Source organism: Peromyscus maniculatus, chromosome 1, assembly GCF_049852395.1.
Source record: "Peromyscus maniculatus bairdii isolate BWxNUB_F1_BW_parent chromosome 1, HU_Pman_BW_mat_3.1, whole genome shotgun sequence".
Lineage (NCBI taxonomy): Eukaryota > Metazoa > Chordata > Mammalia > Rodentia > Cricetidae > Peromyscus > Peromyscus maniculatus.
The window spans coordinates 49,532,042-49,550,800 of NC_134852.1; the positions used below are offsets into that span (position 1 = coordinate 49,532,042).

General features: G+C 46.7%; 1 long non-coding RNA gene across 1 annotated transcript; it reads left to right on the forward strand.

Moving 5' to 3' along the window:
- Nucleotides 1-516: 516 nt before the first annotated feature.
- Nucleotides 517-17,328, forward strand: LOC121826034 (uncharacterized). The gene is made up of 3 exons (XR_013049395.1): nucleotides 517-650; nucleotides 15,936-16,014; nucleotides 16,133-17,328. It is a non-coding gene; the product is annotated as an uncharacterized LOC121826034 (long non-coding RNA).
- The last annotated feature ends 1,431 nt before the right edge of the window (nucleotides 17,329-18,759 follow it).

An 18,759-nucleotide genomic window follows, 5' to 3' on the forward strand; every position in this document is an offset into this window, starting at 1 on the left:
TTTAGCAGAGTAAAGTGGCGGCATCTGGCAAGCCTTGAACCTTGCTGCTCCAGGGCAGGGGGTTGCGGTGAGAGATCGCTGGTTTACTATTTTGCAAAATAATGGCCCTTGGCCCATTTAATCGGGGTATTCACTTTGGGGAACCCATGTATTGTTGGCAGTGCATCCATCATGAAAGGAGTCCCCAGAGAGTCTTGCTTTCACGTGGAGTTTTCTGGACCTGAGAAGTGAAGAAGTCTTACTGGGGAATACTTCTAAAACCAATTGCTTGAAACAAATAACGAACCATAAGTCAAGAAAGTAAATGAAAATTTGGTTAAAAAACAAAACAAAACAGCATCCTTGGCACCTGAAGCAGAGCCTCTTTTCTCCTTAGCTCCCAGCTCAGTGTGACAAAAACATCGCTGAGGACAGTCGCTGAGGACAGCTGTGGCAGTCCCAGCTCAGTCAATCATGTCCTGGGGGCGGAGCCGGGGGAGGGGCCTGACTGTAACAGTCCTTAGGAGCTGTAGAAGTGGGTGGGGTGGTGTTCTTAGTTCACGTCTTCTGGAAGAGAAGACCTCAGCAAAGGGCGGGACACCTTACACGGGTGTGGATCTGGCACAGGAGAGTGACAGTTACTTAGAGAGCCTTGATCCCTGCTGACACAGGTAAAGAGGAGACTAAGGGTTTGCTGTTTTGTAAGGGAGGGTTACAAGCATTTACAGGGGAGGGAGACATATTGATGGGCTATGGTGACCCTCTCCCCTTCCTAATCATGGTGGACTGGATCTCAACTTTAGGGTATGTCTTTCCATAGTGCTCTGTGTCATGCTTTTGAGACTACGTAGGCCAGGCTAATCTTTTCTTTTCTTTTTTATTTTTTTTTAAAAGATTTATTTATTTATTATGTATACAGTGTTCTGTCTGCATGTATGCCTGCCGGCCAGAAGAGGGCACCAGATCTCATTACAGATGGTTGTGAGCCACCATGTGGGTGCCGGGAATTGAACTCAGGACCTTTGGAAGAGCAGCCAGTGCTCTTAACCTCTGAGCCATCTCTCCAGCCCCAGGCTAATCTTGAACTCCCTTATTTCATCTACTTTACCTTACTTTTATGGGTGTCTTACCTACATGTGTCTCTGCATCAAGTGTGTGCCTGGTACCCGTGGAGGCCAGAAGGCATCAGGTTCCCTAGAACTGGAGTTACAGATGGAATCAAACCAGGGTCCTCTGAACCTAAGAACAGCCAGTGCTCTTGACTACTAAGCCATCTCTCCAGGCCCATAAAGTCCCTTTTAACATATTCTATCAGTTCTGTTGCTCTAGAGAACCCTGACTAATACATTAAATTCATTATATCCTTTCTTGTTGACCCCTTAAGATGTGAGGGAGACAGTGCCACCATCTCTGGGTATAATATTATGTGACTCTCTTGGTAAGAAAAAGCATATGAATTTTCCCTCCACTGACCCCTCTTCCTGGCCCCATCTCATCTCATTCCCCTTGTCCACAACCCAGTCTGATATCCCAGGGGATTTAGAAATAAGTGAGAAGGTGGGCCTTGGCCAGAGGGCATTCCTTTCTCATACTTGAACTCAAGTCAGAGGTTTACAAATCAGACAGCAAGGAGCTATCACTCCTCATTAGAATGTCTCAGTGAGCAAAGGCTTCTGATGGCCACCCAGAGGACCTGAGTTCAATCCCTGGGACCCACATGGAAGTAAGAGAGCACACACCACAAGTTTTCCTCTGACTTCTGCATGTTCGCCTATTGTGATGGTTTCCTCTGAGATGCCAACGGTCCATCCTGCAGGAGAACTCCTAAGCCGGAAAGTAAACAACTCAAAAGAGCTTCAGGAAGTCCCTGAAACTGACCAAAGTCACTAGGCCCCTCCCTGCCAGGGAAAGCAATGAAAACTGTGAGTCCCTCTCAGACTAAAGGACACTGAGCTGCAAAGAAGAGTCTGAGACCAGACCAGCTGCCTGCAAGAAGCAGAACCCAGGACCGCTGCTGGAAGAGGTTTAGGCCAACTGAGGCACCTGGAAAGAACACTCTCCAGCCTGTTGCTGTGCAGTGGGCTCCAGGTTTTGTGATCTGTCACCGTGCTGGGTGGGTGTTGGTGATGATGCTGTCTTTGAATCATTTCTGCTCCTGTAAGTAACCCCAATAAAACTCATTGAAGGGACTCTGGCCAGCTTCAGTGTGGTGAGCATGGCTCTGGCAGGCCTTGCCTTTCTTCCTCATTCCCTCTGCCTTCCTAAAAACGGTTGGATTACATTCACAAAGCCAGCCACCAAGGTCTACTCCCTTATTTGGGCACTTCCTCCTCCTGAGGCTGACTACCAAGGTCCAGCTATCAAAGTACTGAAGTCCAGCAATCAAAAGCCCTCTTTAGCTCACCTAATTAACATGTCCAACTGAAATTAAACCCCCCATCCTAACACAGGGTTTCCCCTTTTACCTTCATAAACCACCATTTTCCTGTGTGCCCTATCTGTCTCCTCTCTATCCAGAGGCAGCTGGTCTGGTCTCAGAATCAGTTTTTGTTCCCAGCACCTACATCAGGCAGGCAGTATAGCTGAATTTCTAAACGGTCTTATTGAATAAGAAACACAGAGCCATATAGGGGTGAAAGCCTTAGAGATCAGGGAAGTAGTGATAGCCACCAACCTTACCTTTCCAGCTCTGCAGCTGTCAAAAGGTGAGTTACTTCTTGTCTACCCACGCCTTTGTTGCCTTGCTGTTCTGCCCTCTCATTGGCTCTTAGCCCAGCTACCTCACTTCCTTGTCACTGTCTGTCTGTACAGACCTCCAGGTCTCTATGGTTGGTACTGAGATTAAAGGTGTGTGTCATCATGCTTGGCTGTTCCCTAGTGTGTCCTTGAACACACAGAGACTCTGCCTGCCATGTGATCGGATTAAGGGCGTGGGCTGCCACTGCCTGACTTCTATGTTTATTTAAAAATGGCTGGCCTTTTTCCCCTTGATCTCCAGGCATGCTTTATTTATTAACATACAAATAAAATATCACATTTCAGCACAAATAAAATATCACCATAAGGCAGTGCACAACCACAACTCCCGTTCCAGGAAATCTGACACCCTCTGCTGGTCTCCGTGGACACTGCACTCATGTGCACATACACACAGACACACACCTATAAAAATAAATTAATGGTAAATAATGTGGAAACTGGGGTAGGAGCCTTTGCTGGCCAGCACTCACATAAAAAGCCAGGAACAGTCATGCACCCTCCCAGTGCTATGGCTAGGCAGAGACGGAGATACTGGAGTTTTGTGGCTGTCAGCCTAGCCTCAAAGTTTATCTAGGTCCAAATTCAATGAAAGACCTTTTCTCAAGGTATTAAGGTAGAGAACCATAGAGGGGGACACTCAGATCTGGCCACTATGTACATATGCATGCATACAAACAAGAAGGTAGGAATTGAATCCAAGTTGATGTTTGGGGTAGGAGTTTTAGGGATGGTGCTTCAGGTTAGACACCCTCTTCTGGCCTCTGTGGGTACTGCACACACATGGTATATGCCCATACATGTATATGAAACACATACACATGAAATAAAAATAATAAAATTTATTAAAATATAGGGGATAGAAGGTTGAAGAAGAGCCACTGAGAGGATCGTGTGTGTGTGTGTGTGTGTGTGTGTGTGTGTGTGTGTGTGTGCGCGCGCGCGCGCACACGCGCACGCACGCGCGCTATGGAGTACATATAGATGTTAGAGGACAACTTTTGGGAGTTAGTTCTCTCCTCCCACCATGTGGGGCCTGGGGACTGAACTCATGTCATCAGGCTCAGCAGCAAGCCCCTTTATGTGCTGAGGCATCTCACAGACCCAACAAGGAGGACTTCTGAAGCCGTGCCCGTTCTGTCTCAGGTCATGGTGATGCATAGACTGTGTCATGCCCTGAGGGAACCTAGACTGAACGTTATGGTATCCATGTCACCTCCTGCACAGGGATGTGTTACAGAAATATCTGTAACAGCGAGGGGTGGAGGGAACCAAGTCCAAATCCCAGCGCTGTGGAGGACAAGGCAGGAAGACGTCTCGATTATTACACTCTTTGTTTTCTACTATTCTTTATATTTAATTTAATCATATGTGTACCTGTTTATTGTATATGAGTTCAGTGTCCTTGGAGGCCAGCAGAGAGTGTAGGATCCCTTTGAAGTGAGAAGAGGTTGCATACTGCCCAATATGTGTGCTGAGAACTGAACTCAAGTCCTCTACAAGATGAATGTGTGCCCTGACCCTGAGCCGTCCATCTAAACCCATGTTCTGTTATGTTTTCATGTCCTTCCGAGGGGTTTGGAGCAAGGCCAGCATTCAGTCTGGTGTCAGCACTTGCCCGAAGCATAACCTTGGGCATGTCGTCTTCGTCGGTGTGTTGACTGTAAATAGATTAAGTCAGCAGTCTTATCCCATGGAGTTTTTGAAAGGATTAAATTAGTTAATAATTTAAAGCTTTTAGAACAGCACTGAGCAGACTAAACACCTAATAAATATTTATTGCTATTATTAACACAGTTCTGACAATCCTAACAGGGAGGCTGGCCTCCCATGATTACTCCTTTACCCTTCGCTATAAAGTGTCTGCCCAGGACGTGGCTAAAACATATATTAATGTGTGTTTTCTTCTCTATGCCTGTTTTGAGACACTTTCTTTCATCAGCAAAAAAAGCAAATCCAACTTCACTGATTGCAGGTGCCACTCACACGAGGTACGGCGCCTCGGGTGGGCCCCAGCTACCCTTTGTCACGTGACCCCAGCAGCAGCTCTCGGTGTCTGGGATGGAGCTTCACTTGTTATGTTTTCATTTCTCACACATCGAGTGGGAGGGGTAGCAGCAGACACCATCTGATAAATGCTTTTGGCGTTCTGGGCTTTTGGGTTGGTGGGCCCTACAGATCTGGTTGGCACATTCCAAAAGATTTTACATGAGAGTTAAAAAGATGTTAGGTCAGACACAGCAGTGGAAAAGAAATGGCCCAAGATGATTTGGCTCTAGATCTGCAATATTCTAACTCTCCACAGCTCTAATAGTCATTCAGCCTTTGACATAAGTGTGGATTTTTTTCTTTATTTCTGGGAACTTCATGCTTCCTTAGCTCCTGTGGTTCTTGGGTTATGACTACATATCTTCAATTCTTTTCTCTATCTTTATGTGTACTTCACATATGTCTCAAACTTCCCTGTACCTTCCTCTTAGAAGGTCCCAGAATCGTCTAGAATGTTCTCAAGATTCTTTTTTTTTTTTTAATTTCTTTTATTTTTAATCATGTGTATGTGTGCACCTGGGAGTGCAGGTCTCAGAAGAGGGCATCAAAATCCCGTGAAGCTGGAGTTACAAGCAGCTGTGAGCTGCCCAACGTTGTTGCCTGGAACCGAACTCAGGTACTCTTAACCCCTGAACCATTTCTCCAGCCCCAAGATTCTTTTGTTTTCTTTCTGTCTTTCTAATGTGCATTGACATTTTGCCTGCATGTATGTCTGTGTAAGGGTGTCAGATCTTGGAATTACAGGCAGGTGTGAACTGTCATGTGGGTGCTGGGAATTGAACCCGGGTCCTCGGGAAGATCAATCAGTGCTGTTAACCATTGAGCCATCTCTCCAGCCCCAACTGTTGAGGTCAGCCCCAGGATTCTTAATTGCATCCACAAAAACTCTTCTCTTTTCCCGAAGTGGAGATGTATTCACATGTTCCAGGTAGACATATGTTCTGAGACAAGCAGCCAATGACATGGTGACATATATCTGTGTGAACAGCACCTTTATCCGCCCTGTTGCTCAAGCCAGAATCCTCAGTACTGTATCCATGCATATTTTTATGTGTCCAGAATATCCAAAGAATCCATAGTTTGTATTACTTCTCTGCATGGCTGGGGTCTGCCGGTGGCAGCAGGATGGACCCTCACTGCCAACTGCAGCCCGAGGAACGGACCCACTTTAGAACTCCACCCACGTGCCAGCTGGGATCCCAATTGTACCACAGAAGAGAATTTCAGGATGAGTCTGTTGATGCAGAGACAGAATCATTAAGAAAAGAGACAGCCCGCTCCTAGATTTGAGGGCGGGATGGTGGAGGGACAGCTCGGCAGTTAAGAGCGCTGGCTGCTCTTCCTGAGGACCTGGGTTAGATTCCCAGCTCACACCTGTCTGTAACTCCAGGTCTGGGGGACCTGACACCCTCTTCTGACATCCGATGGAACTAGATACATATGTGGTCACATACATGCAACAGGCAAAACACATAACAATAAAATATATCCATTTTTAGAAGCCACTGAGTTAAAACATGGCATCTCAGATGATGGTGCAGAGTGAGTGAAGAAAACAGAATCAGGGACTGGAGAGATGGCTCAGCAGTTAAGAGCGCTGGCTGCTCTTCCAGAGGTCCTGAGTTCAATACCCAGCAACCACATGGTGGCTCATAACCATCTGTAATGAGATCTGGTGCCCTCTTCTGGCCTGCAGGGACACATGCAGGCAGAACACTGTATACATAATAAATAAATAAATTGTAAAAAAAAAAAAAAAAAGAAAACAGAATCAAGGCTGCAGTAGCTCAGTGGTTAAGAGCACACACTGCTCTTGCAGAGGACCTGGGTTCAGTGCCCAGCACCCACATCAGGCAGCTCATAACTGTCTGTATTCCAGCTCCAGGAGAATCTGACACCCTCCGAAGTCTGGCCTCTGCTGGCACTGCACTCATATGCACATACCCCCTTTATTTATAATAATATAAAATTATTGTAAAAATAATTTTAATTTTATAATTAAAAATAAATCTTTCAAAAATAGTCACTTTGCCAGGAGGTGGTGGCGCATGCCTTTAATCCAGCACTCAGCAGAGGCAGGCGGATATTTGAATTAAAGGCTGGTGTAGGCTACAGAACGAGTTTCAGGACAGCCAGAGGAACCCTGTCTCGAATAAACAAAAACAAAAATCACTTCAAAAATTGATATCTTTAGCCGGGCTTCGTCCTTGTAATCCTAACACTTGGGAGGCTGAGGCAGGATGATTCCCATTATTTCCAGGCAAGCCTGGGCCTAGGGGGTGAAACCGTATCTCAAAGAACAACAGCCAAGCCAGGTGTGGTGGTCCGCGCTGTGCTGGCTGAAGTCATCTGAGAGGAGGGAACCCCAACTGAGAAAATGTCTCCATAAGACCCGGCCGTAGGCAGGCCTCTAGAGCTTAATTTTCTTAATTAGTGATCACTGGGGAGGGCCCAGTCCACTGTAGGTGGGGCCATCCTGGGCTGGTGGTCCTGGGTTCTCTAACAAAGCAGGATCAACAAGCCATGAGGAGCAAGCCGGTAAGCAGCGCCCCTCCATGGCCTCTGCATCAGCTCCTGACTTCAGGTTCCTGCCCTGTTCGAGTTCCTGTCCTGACTTCCTTAAATAATGGACTACCATGTGGAATTGTAAGCCAAATAAACCCTTTCCTCCCCAACTTGCTTTTTGGTCATGGTGTTTCATCGCAGCAACAGAAACCTGAACTAAAACACAGGCCTTTATCCTAGCACTTGGGAGGCAGAAGCAGGCAGATTTTTGTGAATCCCAGGCCAGCCAGGGCTCCATAGTGAGACCCTGCCTCAAAACCTAAACAAAACAGTGCCTTGAACTTGGCTTCTCCCAGTTCTCAATCTCTATGTAAGATGGGTATAAACTGAGTTCTAGCTGAGTGACTAACACAGGATTGAATCTTGTTATTTTTAAAAAGATCAAAAACAAAAAGTGAATCCACCTGTGTCTGTTTCACCCTCAAACACCATGTCTCTATTACAAAGAACAACCCAGAAAGAAAGCTGGGGTGTCCCTGCAACGAGGCACCGGCTGCCACAGGTCTAATGGGCTATTAGCGCCGAGATGAAGATGGAAAATTGCCTGATAAAAAATGGCAATTTGCATAGATTTGCCCCATAATTATAAAACTTATTAAGCTCCATTTTCCCGATGCCGTAATGGGGTTCACCTTTCATCTAATGCGATTTGTGATCTCTGACTACCGCAGGCAGCAACAGTCGGCAAAATCAAATCCGTAATTACATTCTCGGCTCATACGTGAAAGACTGAAATATTCATTAGCTGATATATATTCTATTTGTTAAAATTAAGCAGAATGAGAAACCTTGAAGAGCGTTTCCCCCATTCTCTAAGTACCCTTCCCGACGCTCTCAGTCCATTGACTGTGCAAGGTGAGGCTACAGAGGTGAAGAGTGACAGCGTCCTGCAGGTCAGCTCAGATGCCAGGCCTGCCACAGCTAAGCAGGTGGCAATGCCCAATGGCCGTTAGATGCTTGTGTGAGAGACTTTTCCTGGGGAGACGCGACACACCCACATACACACCCACAAACATATATACTGGACACACATATCACACATACACACATAAACAAATACCACACACAAACACATATATAAATGTACACATATGTACATACATATACTACAAACACACATTACATACACACACAAACGTATATACCACACACACACACACACACACACACACACACCAACATGCACACACATAGACATACACATAGACAAACACGCATGCACAGGAGACACTGGTGTTAGTTACATTATGAGCCAGCCCTGTGCCTGCTTCCACGTTTTTCCAGGGAACTAGTACACATGGGCTCACAGGCAGCACCCAATGGACTCAGTGCGAATTCAATAAAAATTAACGAGCACACGAAGTTGGGAGGGAAAGGGGTGAGGGGCACAGAGGAGGAAGGAGTGGGGAGGGCGTGGGAGGCGTCTGATCAAAACACAGCACACATTGGGCTGGAGAGATGGCTGCGTGGTTAAGAGCATATGTTGCTCCGCAGAGGACGCAGGGTCTGCTCCCAGCACCCGCATGGTGGCGGCTCACGTTGCTTCCACAGTCAGCAAGCAGAAAGGAATGAATGAGTGCAGACAAGTACTTCATTCCCTTTGTCCACCTATCCAGGCCACAGGCCCTGAGGACTGGTCCTTCCCACCGCTAAGACGAGTCTCACTCCAGTTAACACAATCAAGATAACACGACGAGTCTCACTCCAGTTAACACAATCAAGATAACACCCCCAGACATGCCCAGAAGCCCGTCTCCCAGGCGACTCCATTTTCTGGTAGCGTGATATTTCATACCAACCATCACAGAATATAAAATCAATTTTATATTTTATATATGCAATTTTTAGAGAAGGCAAAAATGGCAGTTTTGTCTATGTCTTTCCTAATACTGCATCTTATAGGCTAAAAGGGAGCAAGTGTGTGACTGAGTGTGCAGAGCACACGAGTGTCAGTGTGAATGAGTGTGTGCATGAGAGTGTGAGGCTCAGGTTATATCCGTCTCCTCCGGGAAGCTCCATGCAGGCAGACACTGCAGTGGTTCTCGTCAGCATTTTGTTCCCAGCATGGTGGCCAGGGCTGGCAGACACACGAATGAATGAATGAATGAACCAGGCCGCTGCCAGCTAAGGAAAGCCCACGGCTAAGCGATGTGGCTTTGGGCCGAGATATTAACCGCCAGGAGGAACACTTCCCCGTGAAGATGGTCGAGTCGCTGACACAAATGTCAGTTACCGAAGCTAAAGTATATTAAGGAATGTGGAAGAAACTGAGGAATGGATGTCCGAAAGAAAAGTCCAGTGAGATGCTGCAGCATGACGCTTTCCATTTATGACACGTCCAAGTAGAAGCACAGAAGAGTTTGGGGCTCTGCCGCAAGGCTTAGTCAGGGATGTGACAGAAGAAAATGTCCAATTCCACCACAGGATGTACCAATTTAGTAAAACTAGAAATCACCTGTAAGAGGTTAATTTTTTAAAAATCCAAACCTGGAACTAAAAGACACCTTTTTCTCACAGAGATCCACCTGGCCTCCTGAGTGCTGGGATTAAAGGTGCGCCACCAAAGACACCTTTTTAAAACAACCCTCTATCAAGGAGGAAGCCCACACTGCTGCCAGCACAGGATCCTTAGGTGCTAGGATGCTGGGGATGACAGAGACCAGCCAATAGGAGAGCCCCAGCCTCTCAGAAGTACTTTCACTGTCGTACAAGAAAAGTAAGTGAATTCTTCACTGGACAAAAAGCTGCAAAGCCCAAAATAAATGCAATGAATGGAGATAAGACTAAAGGAGAAAACATCCAAAGTGTATGTATTTATATATATATATACATACATATGTGTATATATACATATACATATATGCCATACATGCATATAATTTGGGGGCTTTGTATATTTTTATTTTATGTTTATGAGTGTTTGCATCTATGTATGTTTGTGCACCACATATGTGCCATGCCTACAGAGGCCAGAAGAGAGAGTTGGATCTCCAGCCCAAAATATAAAGCCATAAAAATTAAAGCAGAAGAGATGGCTCAGTGGTTAAGAGTGTTCTTGCAAAGGACCTGAGTTCAGTTCCCAGCAGATATAATAGGGATCTGAAGTGCTGCACTCATGTGTACACACACACACACACACACACACACACACACACACACACACAGAAACACATACACAATGGTTTCTTCTGCCACCTGAGTCACCCTCAGATTTTTAATTCACACATAATCTCGTGAATGTCAAGAGAGTGCAGACGCCATTTCCCCCTTAAGAGACTAACTTGTTGTCCTGGCAATGTTAGTGGACCATTCAGGGGACAAAGGGCTCCCTATGGCCAGAGAAAGGGACGGCAGAGATGGCGGGCAGAGGCGGAAACAGAACGTGTTCCCATGCTTCCAGACTTAGAGGCTGTATTTAAGAAGCAGTAAACACAGGTGGAGGGCTGTGTCCGGCCAGCAGAGAGCCTGCTGTCTCAGAGAAAACATATCTGTGTCAGAGATACGGCCTGGCTTCTACTCTGAGTCCAAGATACCAGGGGGAGGTGGGAGATGGCCACCCAGTGTTGAGCCTTCTCCAAATCTCAGAAAAGCAAATGCCCCCAGGAGCAAAGGGAGCCGGTGAAGGCTGCATGCTGTGGCACTTCCATGGTGACCAACAACACAAAGCCAAGTCCTTTGTTTTCCTAAAACTCAAACGCTACCCTAAAGACAGGTTGCCATGGTAACTCTTTCAAAGCCAGAATCTTTCCCGGAGACCAGTTGTCTCACTCTGGAGTACATTCTTTTCTTTTGATGACAATTGAAACCCACTGGGAAGACTGGTCCTGGCCTTATAAGTCAACCTTATTACATAGCCTCTCACTTTCAGACCCCACGCAGTGTGAGACCCAAGGAAATTCTGGAAAACAACCTTCTGCAGCTACAATCAAAACCCAGTGGGAAGGCTAAACCAGTCAGAACCCCATGGAAAGAATGATGGGCTTTCAGAATACTTCAGAATTCAATCTAACACAAGGACTTAAGACACACAATAGCTTTTAATTTTTAAATTTTTTTAGATTTATTTGATTATTTTATGCATATGAGTGTTTTGCCTGCATGTATGTATGCACACCCCAAGTATACATGGTGCCTGTGGGGTTCAGAAAAGGACATGAGATCCCCTGGAACTGGAGTTCCAGGAGATCCAGGAGGACTCTGAGCTACCATGTGGGTACTTGGAATTGAACCCAGGTCCTCTGCAAGAGCAACAAGTGCTCTTAACCACTGAGCAAAATCTCCAAGCCCGACTTGACATCTTTTTAAAATTCTTATTTTTCTTTATGTATATGTATGCATGTCTGTGTAGGGGTATGTGCTGTGCCCTCAAAGGCCAGAAGAGGCGTCAGAGCCTCTGGAGCTGGAGTTACAGGCTGTTGTGAGCTGTCTGGTATGGATGCTGGGACCTGAACTCAGGTCCTCTGCAAGAGCAGCAAGTGCCCTTAGCCATTGAGCATCTTTCCAGCTCCCATGACTCCTCATTTAAAAACCTAACTCAGTTCATGGTTTAGACCAACTGTTGTACTGCGCAGATATGAAAGAGCAATAGAAAAACATGACAAGATGAGTGGTGGAATCGCTCTAACAGGATTCTACCAGCTGCGTTCTGTAAAACACGGAGACAATCAGCATGAAGTCCGACTGCATGGAGTTGGCGTGGTGGTGCACATACAATTCCTGTTAAACCCCAGTGTTAAAGAGACGAGGCAGGAGGAGCCCAAACAAAAGGGATAAAATTCACAAGCCTGAGCTTTCTCCGTCTTCGTGTGTGTGTGTGTGTGTGTGTGTGTGTGTGTGTGTGTGTGTGTGTGGCGTCCACACTAGTGCCTTTGATCACTTCAACCCATGGACCACAGGGTGGGTCCCCAGTGCCTGTGGATGCACAGCAAGTGTGAGGGCAGCTGGTGAGGGCTGACTGCAATGGAGAGCGTGTTGGGGTCACCAGTGCTGGCGCTGTTGTGTCCTTGGACCTGAAGGGCTCGGAGGGGAGTCTTCTTTCCAGACTCCAGTGGGAGCTGGAGTTGTGGAGAGGATCTCCCTGTGTTGGGGGGCAGAAGGTGGATGCTAGGGGGCAGGAGGTGGTTCTGGAGTCCAAGTCCTGCCTAGACAAGCTGTGTGCTTTTCCTTCCACTGCCAAGGTCAGAGGACTAAGGTACTTCCTAGTCAGAAAAACATCTGGTACCCAGTACTCACCCCTAAATGGAACATCTGTCTCAACTCCCACCCCCCAAGTTCAAAAACATCATGGTGGGGGGGCACAAAAAGATGTAAGAGCTGGAGAATGGAGAGGAGGGCTGCGAAGTGCTGTCCTCAGGACATGACGTGGCCACTGCACAAGACATAAACAAGATGAGTCAAGGGGCAGCACTAATTGGAGAGAGAGATGGGGAGGGACAGGGGGGGCAGGGAGATGGAGAAGGGAGAAGATGAAGGGAAGACACATTGAGGTGTCTGATAAAAGTACAGGGAGGAGTTGGGGGCTCCTGGGGAGTGAGTTTGGGGTACATATGATTCGGATGTATTGTTTACATGAATGAAATTGTCAAAGAATAAATAAAAGATGTTCTGTTAAAATACACGTGTGTTTAAAACACACACACACACACACACACACACACACACACACACACACACACGGGAGAGGAGCATGGTGGTACATGATTGTAATCCCAGAACTCAGGAGGCTGTTGCAGGAGAATAGTAAGTTCAAGGCTATCCTGAGATACAGTGAGTTCCAGGCCATCCTAAAGACACTTGGAGCCATGCCTGGCTCTGTTGATTGGTCTTCAAACATTTACTCCTTAGTAGAAACAGACAGAGAAATTAATCTCGCAAACTGGACAGGTAAAGTAATTTTGACCATAAAACTTCTAGCGCAGGGCACTATCAGGTGCCCACGGAGGCCAGAACTAGAAGTTGGAGTGTTCATCACTGAAGTTATACATGGCTGTGAGCTGCCCAGCGTGGCTGCTTGGAATTGGATTTGGGCTCCCAGTAAGAACTGTCAGCTCGCCATTAATCCCAGCACTCTGAAGGCAGAGGAAGGCAGATCTCTGAGTTCAAGACCAGCCTGCTCTACAAAGTGAGTTCCAGCAAGGACTAAGCAGAGAACCTGGTTGGTTTTAAAAAAAAAAAAAAAAAAAAAAAAAAAAAAGAAAAGGAACAGTGAGCTCTTAACCTCTGGGCCTTCTCTCCTTCTCTTCAGCCCTTCAGTTCAACCCTCTGTGTGTGTGCCTGTGTGTGACAGTGTTCCAGTGCTTTTCTGTGTAGGCCAGGATGGCTTTGACCTTGTCTCGGACTCCCAAGTCTTGGGATTGAAAGTGTGCATCACCAGGCCTAGCTAGATCCTCGGGGTGTGGTTTGTTTTGTTTTGTTTTGTTTTCAAAACAGGCTTTCTCTGTGTAGCCTTGGATGTCCTGGTACTCACTCTGTAGCCCAGGCTGGCCTCAAACTCAGAGATCTACCTGCCTCTGCCTCCCGAGTGCTGGGATTAAAGGCGTGTGCCACTATGCCTGGCTAGTTTTTTTAAATTATTCTCTAGACACACTAGGGGCAACATAGTTGGGGGGGGGGGTTAATGTTGTCACCTTGGACATGTGGACAGTGAAAGATGTGCAACAGGAGTCCAGAGCTTAGGGAGAAGGAGCGGGAAGGCCAGCTTGCCGGGAAACTCCAAAATCGTCTCTCCCCCAAGGGACAAGCCTGGAGACACTACACACACTTTATGAAACATGATTCAAATTTAAATAAGTCATTTAATGTTTCAAAGCCACCCACCACCTGGTACCCAAAAGAATCAATGTCACCTTGCTGTAGGGGTATCTGCCCCCTTGAGGTGCCTGAGGCTTTCCCACAGTAGCCAAGCTACACAACCCGCCCAGCTGCCCATCGGCAGATGGACTGACAGGTACAGCAAATGTGGTGCATACCCACAAAGGACTCTCCTGCCACACAGAAGAAGAAAGTCACATCATGGCAGGAAAGTGTGTGGAACGGGAAACTGTGTTAAGTGAAAGCAGCCAGACTGCAAAAGACAAGTATGCACAATTCCCCCCACCGTGGGATCAGGATGGGGGGCAGGATGTGGAGGTAAAGGGGACTGCTGGGATCCAGGAGGGGAGACAAAAGGCTGTAATGAGGGGATGGGTATAATCCAAGTGCATTACATATGCATGTGGAAATAACACAAACTTTTATTTAGGTTTTTAATTAATCTGGGGTTTGTCACACTGTCTTCTCAACATGTGCACACACTGGAATTCCTACATTAAAGCTAGACTCAGGATAGGAATGCTGGCTTGGATGGGATGTGTTCCCCAAAAGGGCTTTTGTGCTGAAGGCTTGGCCTCTGCTACAGCAATGTTCACTTGTGGGACTTTAGGACAACTATTGGATCACAAGGACTCTGACTTCATCAGTGTGCCAACTCATTAGTAAATTTGTCATTGAAAGGACCACTGGCTGGGCCAGCTAGATGTCTCCATGGGTAAAGGCACTTGTGACCAAGCCTGATAACTTCAGTTTGGCCCCCAGGACCCACATGGTGGAAGGAGGCAACAGACATCTGCAAGTTGACTTCTGGGCTCTCTATGTGCATGTGTGCACACAGACACAGAGTAAATATGTAAAATGTGATGCTGGGGACTGCCAGAAACTGGGAGGCGGAGCTTCCCGGGTTGGAGGATGTGGTGTGCCTTTGAAGGCTTCCCTGGTCGAAGGATGAGTGTGTCTTTGAAGGTATTCCTTGGCTCTGGCCCCTCTGGCCCTCTACTTCCCAGCTGCTGATAGATGACCAGCCTCCTCCTGTGCCACACACTCCTGTCTCTGTAGTTGGTTTTGTTTTGTTTTTTACTCTTTGGGGGCCCGCCACCCAGCTCCCAAATAAATACATGAGGACTTATTCCTACTTATGAATGCCTGGCCTTAGCTTGGCTTGTCACTAGCCAGCTTTTCTAACTTAAATTATCCCGTTTCTCTTTACGTTTTGCCTCTGTGCTTTTACCTGTTATTATTCTATATTCTTTCTTTCCTTCTTACTGTGTGGCTGGCTGGCTGGCTTCTTCCTTTCTTTCTCCTTTTCTTGCTCCTCCCCCTTTCCTTCTTCCAAGCCTAGATTTCTTTTTTTTTCTTTTTCTTTCTTTCTTTCTTTCTTTTTTTTCTTTTTTTTGGTTTTTCGAGACAGGATTTCTCTATGTAGTTTTGTAACTGTCCTGGACTCTTGCTCTGTAGACCAGGCTGGCCTCAGACTCACAGAGATCCACCTGGCTCTGCCTCCCGAGTGCTGAGATTAAAGGTGTGTGCCACCATCGCCCAGCTCCAAGCCTAGATTTCTTCTCCTACTCATTCTCTCTGCCTGCCAGCTCCGCCTATCCTTTCTCCTGCCTCGCTATTGGCTGTTCAACTCTTTATTAGACCATCAGGTGTTTTAGACAGGCACAGTAACACAGCTTCACAGAGTTAAACAAATGCAACATGAAAGAATGCATCATTAAAAAATACTCCACAGCATAAACGAATGTAACACACCTTAAACTAATATTCCACAGCATGTCTCCATCTTATGTCAGGCCCAGAGCCATGCAGCCAGTCAACCATGAACTGAAACCTTGGAAACCGTGAGCTCAGGTATGTCACCCCTCCTCTAAGTTGCATATGCCACAGCAAAGGATGCATCTTACTGTATAAATTAGGTCCATGTTGATGTGTCTTAAAGCTCTTATTTGGCCATCCCATTCCTTCTAAGACATTCGAAAATAGATTTCTCAACCAGAAGACAGCAGCGCGGGCCCTGCTGGGAGACTCCAGCTCTTCCGTTGAGTGAGACAGAGAGAAGCCAGCAACATGCACCATGCTCCCCAAAGCTCTCAGGATTTCTGCACAGAGCCAAGTCCCACCCATCCCATACTGGCACCCCATGATCGTGTGAGGTGACAAGCCGAGACTCCACTTAGAAGAACAAAGCCAGATCAGATGGTGTAGACTAACACCTAGGATCCAGAACGACAATGGATCAGCGTATCTAGTAAGTACTTCATAAGTGTTTAACTGAGTATGCAGGAGTCAAAGCAATGACACCCAAAAAAAAGTAGTAACTGCCCCCCCAGAGATAAGGGAAAAATCTATTGATAAAAGCCACACTGAAAATATATCAATACTTTTTTTTTTCTTTTGCTATGGTCTAATGTCTGTGCCCTGCGTTGACATGCTAGACCCCCAAAGTGATGGCATGAATAAGCAGGGAACCTTCAGAAGACTACAGCATGATCACAGGACCTCCGGGGTTGGGCTTTGGGCCTTATGAAAATGGGACCAGACTAAAGATGCAGCTTAATTATAGAGGGCTTGCCTAGTGTGCACAGACATGAGGTCCTGAGTTCAAATCTCCAGCACCCACGTAAAACACACACACACACACACACACACACACACACACACACACACACACACACACGAGAGAGAGAGAGAGAGAGACAGAGAGAGACAGAGAGAGACAGAGACAGAGACAGACAGAGAAGAGGCATGCTGTGCATACTGTAACCTCAGTGTTGCAGGGTGGAGACAGGGAGATTCTGAGGAGCCTAGCTGAAATGGCAGACTTCATGTTGGAGAGGAAACCGTGCCTCAAGGGAATAAGGGGGAGAGCTGGAGGGCAGCAATGACATCCTCCTCTGTTCTCCATATGCTCATGCATGGGTGTGCAAGCACACATGAACACACATCACATACATACTGCACACTACATACCACACACAAACACACTGTACACCACACACAGAACACGCACAACAAATACAAACACACCACACAGACAGACAGACAGACACACACACACCATACACACATACCCTACAAACAACAGATGCACATCACAAACACACACCACACAAACCACACATACCTCACACAGACGCACAAGAGAAAATATGTCATCTTAGACATGAGTGGAATTGGCACTGCAGACATGACAGGATGCCACATAAATTGCTTCAGCTGAATTGAGACACTCAATTAGGCACTTAATTATCCTGAAGTGTATTGATGCCCTGTTTGAAGCAGCCCACCCTTTTGACTTCCAACAGACACATGGGTCAGCTCGCTCAGGAAGTCGGGCATGCGGAGAGGGGAGGTGGCATTAATCACGGCTCCCAGCCTCCTCGCCTCCCAAGTCCTTGTCACTCACCGCAGCTCCCTTTTGAGAACTCTGGAATCTGAACGTTAAACGTGGATTTCACTCGGGACTCCGAGCAGGTTGCTCTGCCGGCCCCACTGTGAGGACATCAACCTCCAGCCACGGCTGATCCTTCTCGGCACCGAGGGTCATCCTGGGAACTGTTCTTGTTAAGCCTTCGGAATCAGGCCCCGGCTGATGGAGTCTGTTAATGGCCCCGCTATAACTCACAGCGCCGGCAGTGGTGTGGGTCCCTGCTCCTGCTAAGGCATTATCACATCATTATACTCAGATTAGTTTTTCATACCCCTTGGACAGAGACGTGCTAATTTGGATTCTTAGACATTAAAATCTTATGAAGTTCTGAAGCAAGTGACATTAGGCTCAGTTTCTTCATTTGAGTGTTCTATCAAGACAAATATGTGGGCACCTGCTTCCTACGGAGGGCAGACCCCTCAGTTCACCAATCGCTTCTCTCCAGGCAGGGGGCTCTGTGCATGTGTGTGAAGTACTGGGGACCAAACCTGGGGCTTACGCTGGGCTGCTGGGCAACCAGTCAACAAGCACTGAACTGTAACAGCAGCCCTCTTCTTTCACTTTTTTCTTGTTTTTGGCTTTAAATTTTTCTGTGTGTATAGGTGTCTTGGCCTCATGTGTGTCTATGCACCACATGTTGTCCATGGAGGCCAAAAGAGGATGTTGGATCCCCCAGAAATGGAGTTACAGATGGTTGTGAGCTGCCTGCCATGTGAGTGCTGGGAATTGAACTGGGTCCTCTGGAAGAGCAGCCAGTGCTCTTAACCACTGAGCCATCTCTCCAGCCCCTTAAAAATTATTTGTAGCTTTATTTGTTTAATTGTATGTGTATGAGCATTTCATATGCATGTAGCTGTACCCTGTGTCTGCCGGTGCCTGGGGCAGTCAGCAGAGGGCGCTGCATCGCCCAGCCCTAGCCTCACAGGTGTTAATTTGGGGAAGTGGACTTGGGTCCTCTGCAATGTGCACTCTTAACTGCTGAACCATCTCTCCAGCCTCAGGGAAGTTTTTTGTAACCTTTTCATTTTTAGCCATGTGAGTATATTTTTACTCAAGAGTTAAATATGCATGAAAGTCAATTAGCTGTTAATTGAAGAAAAGCAAGTCATGTTACAATGATTTCACATTCATTTAATAATTCATTATTAAAAACAAATCCATTATTT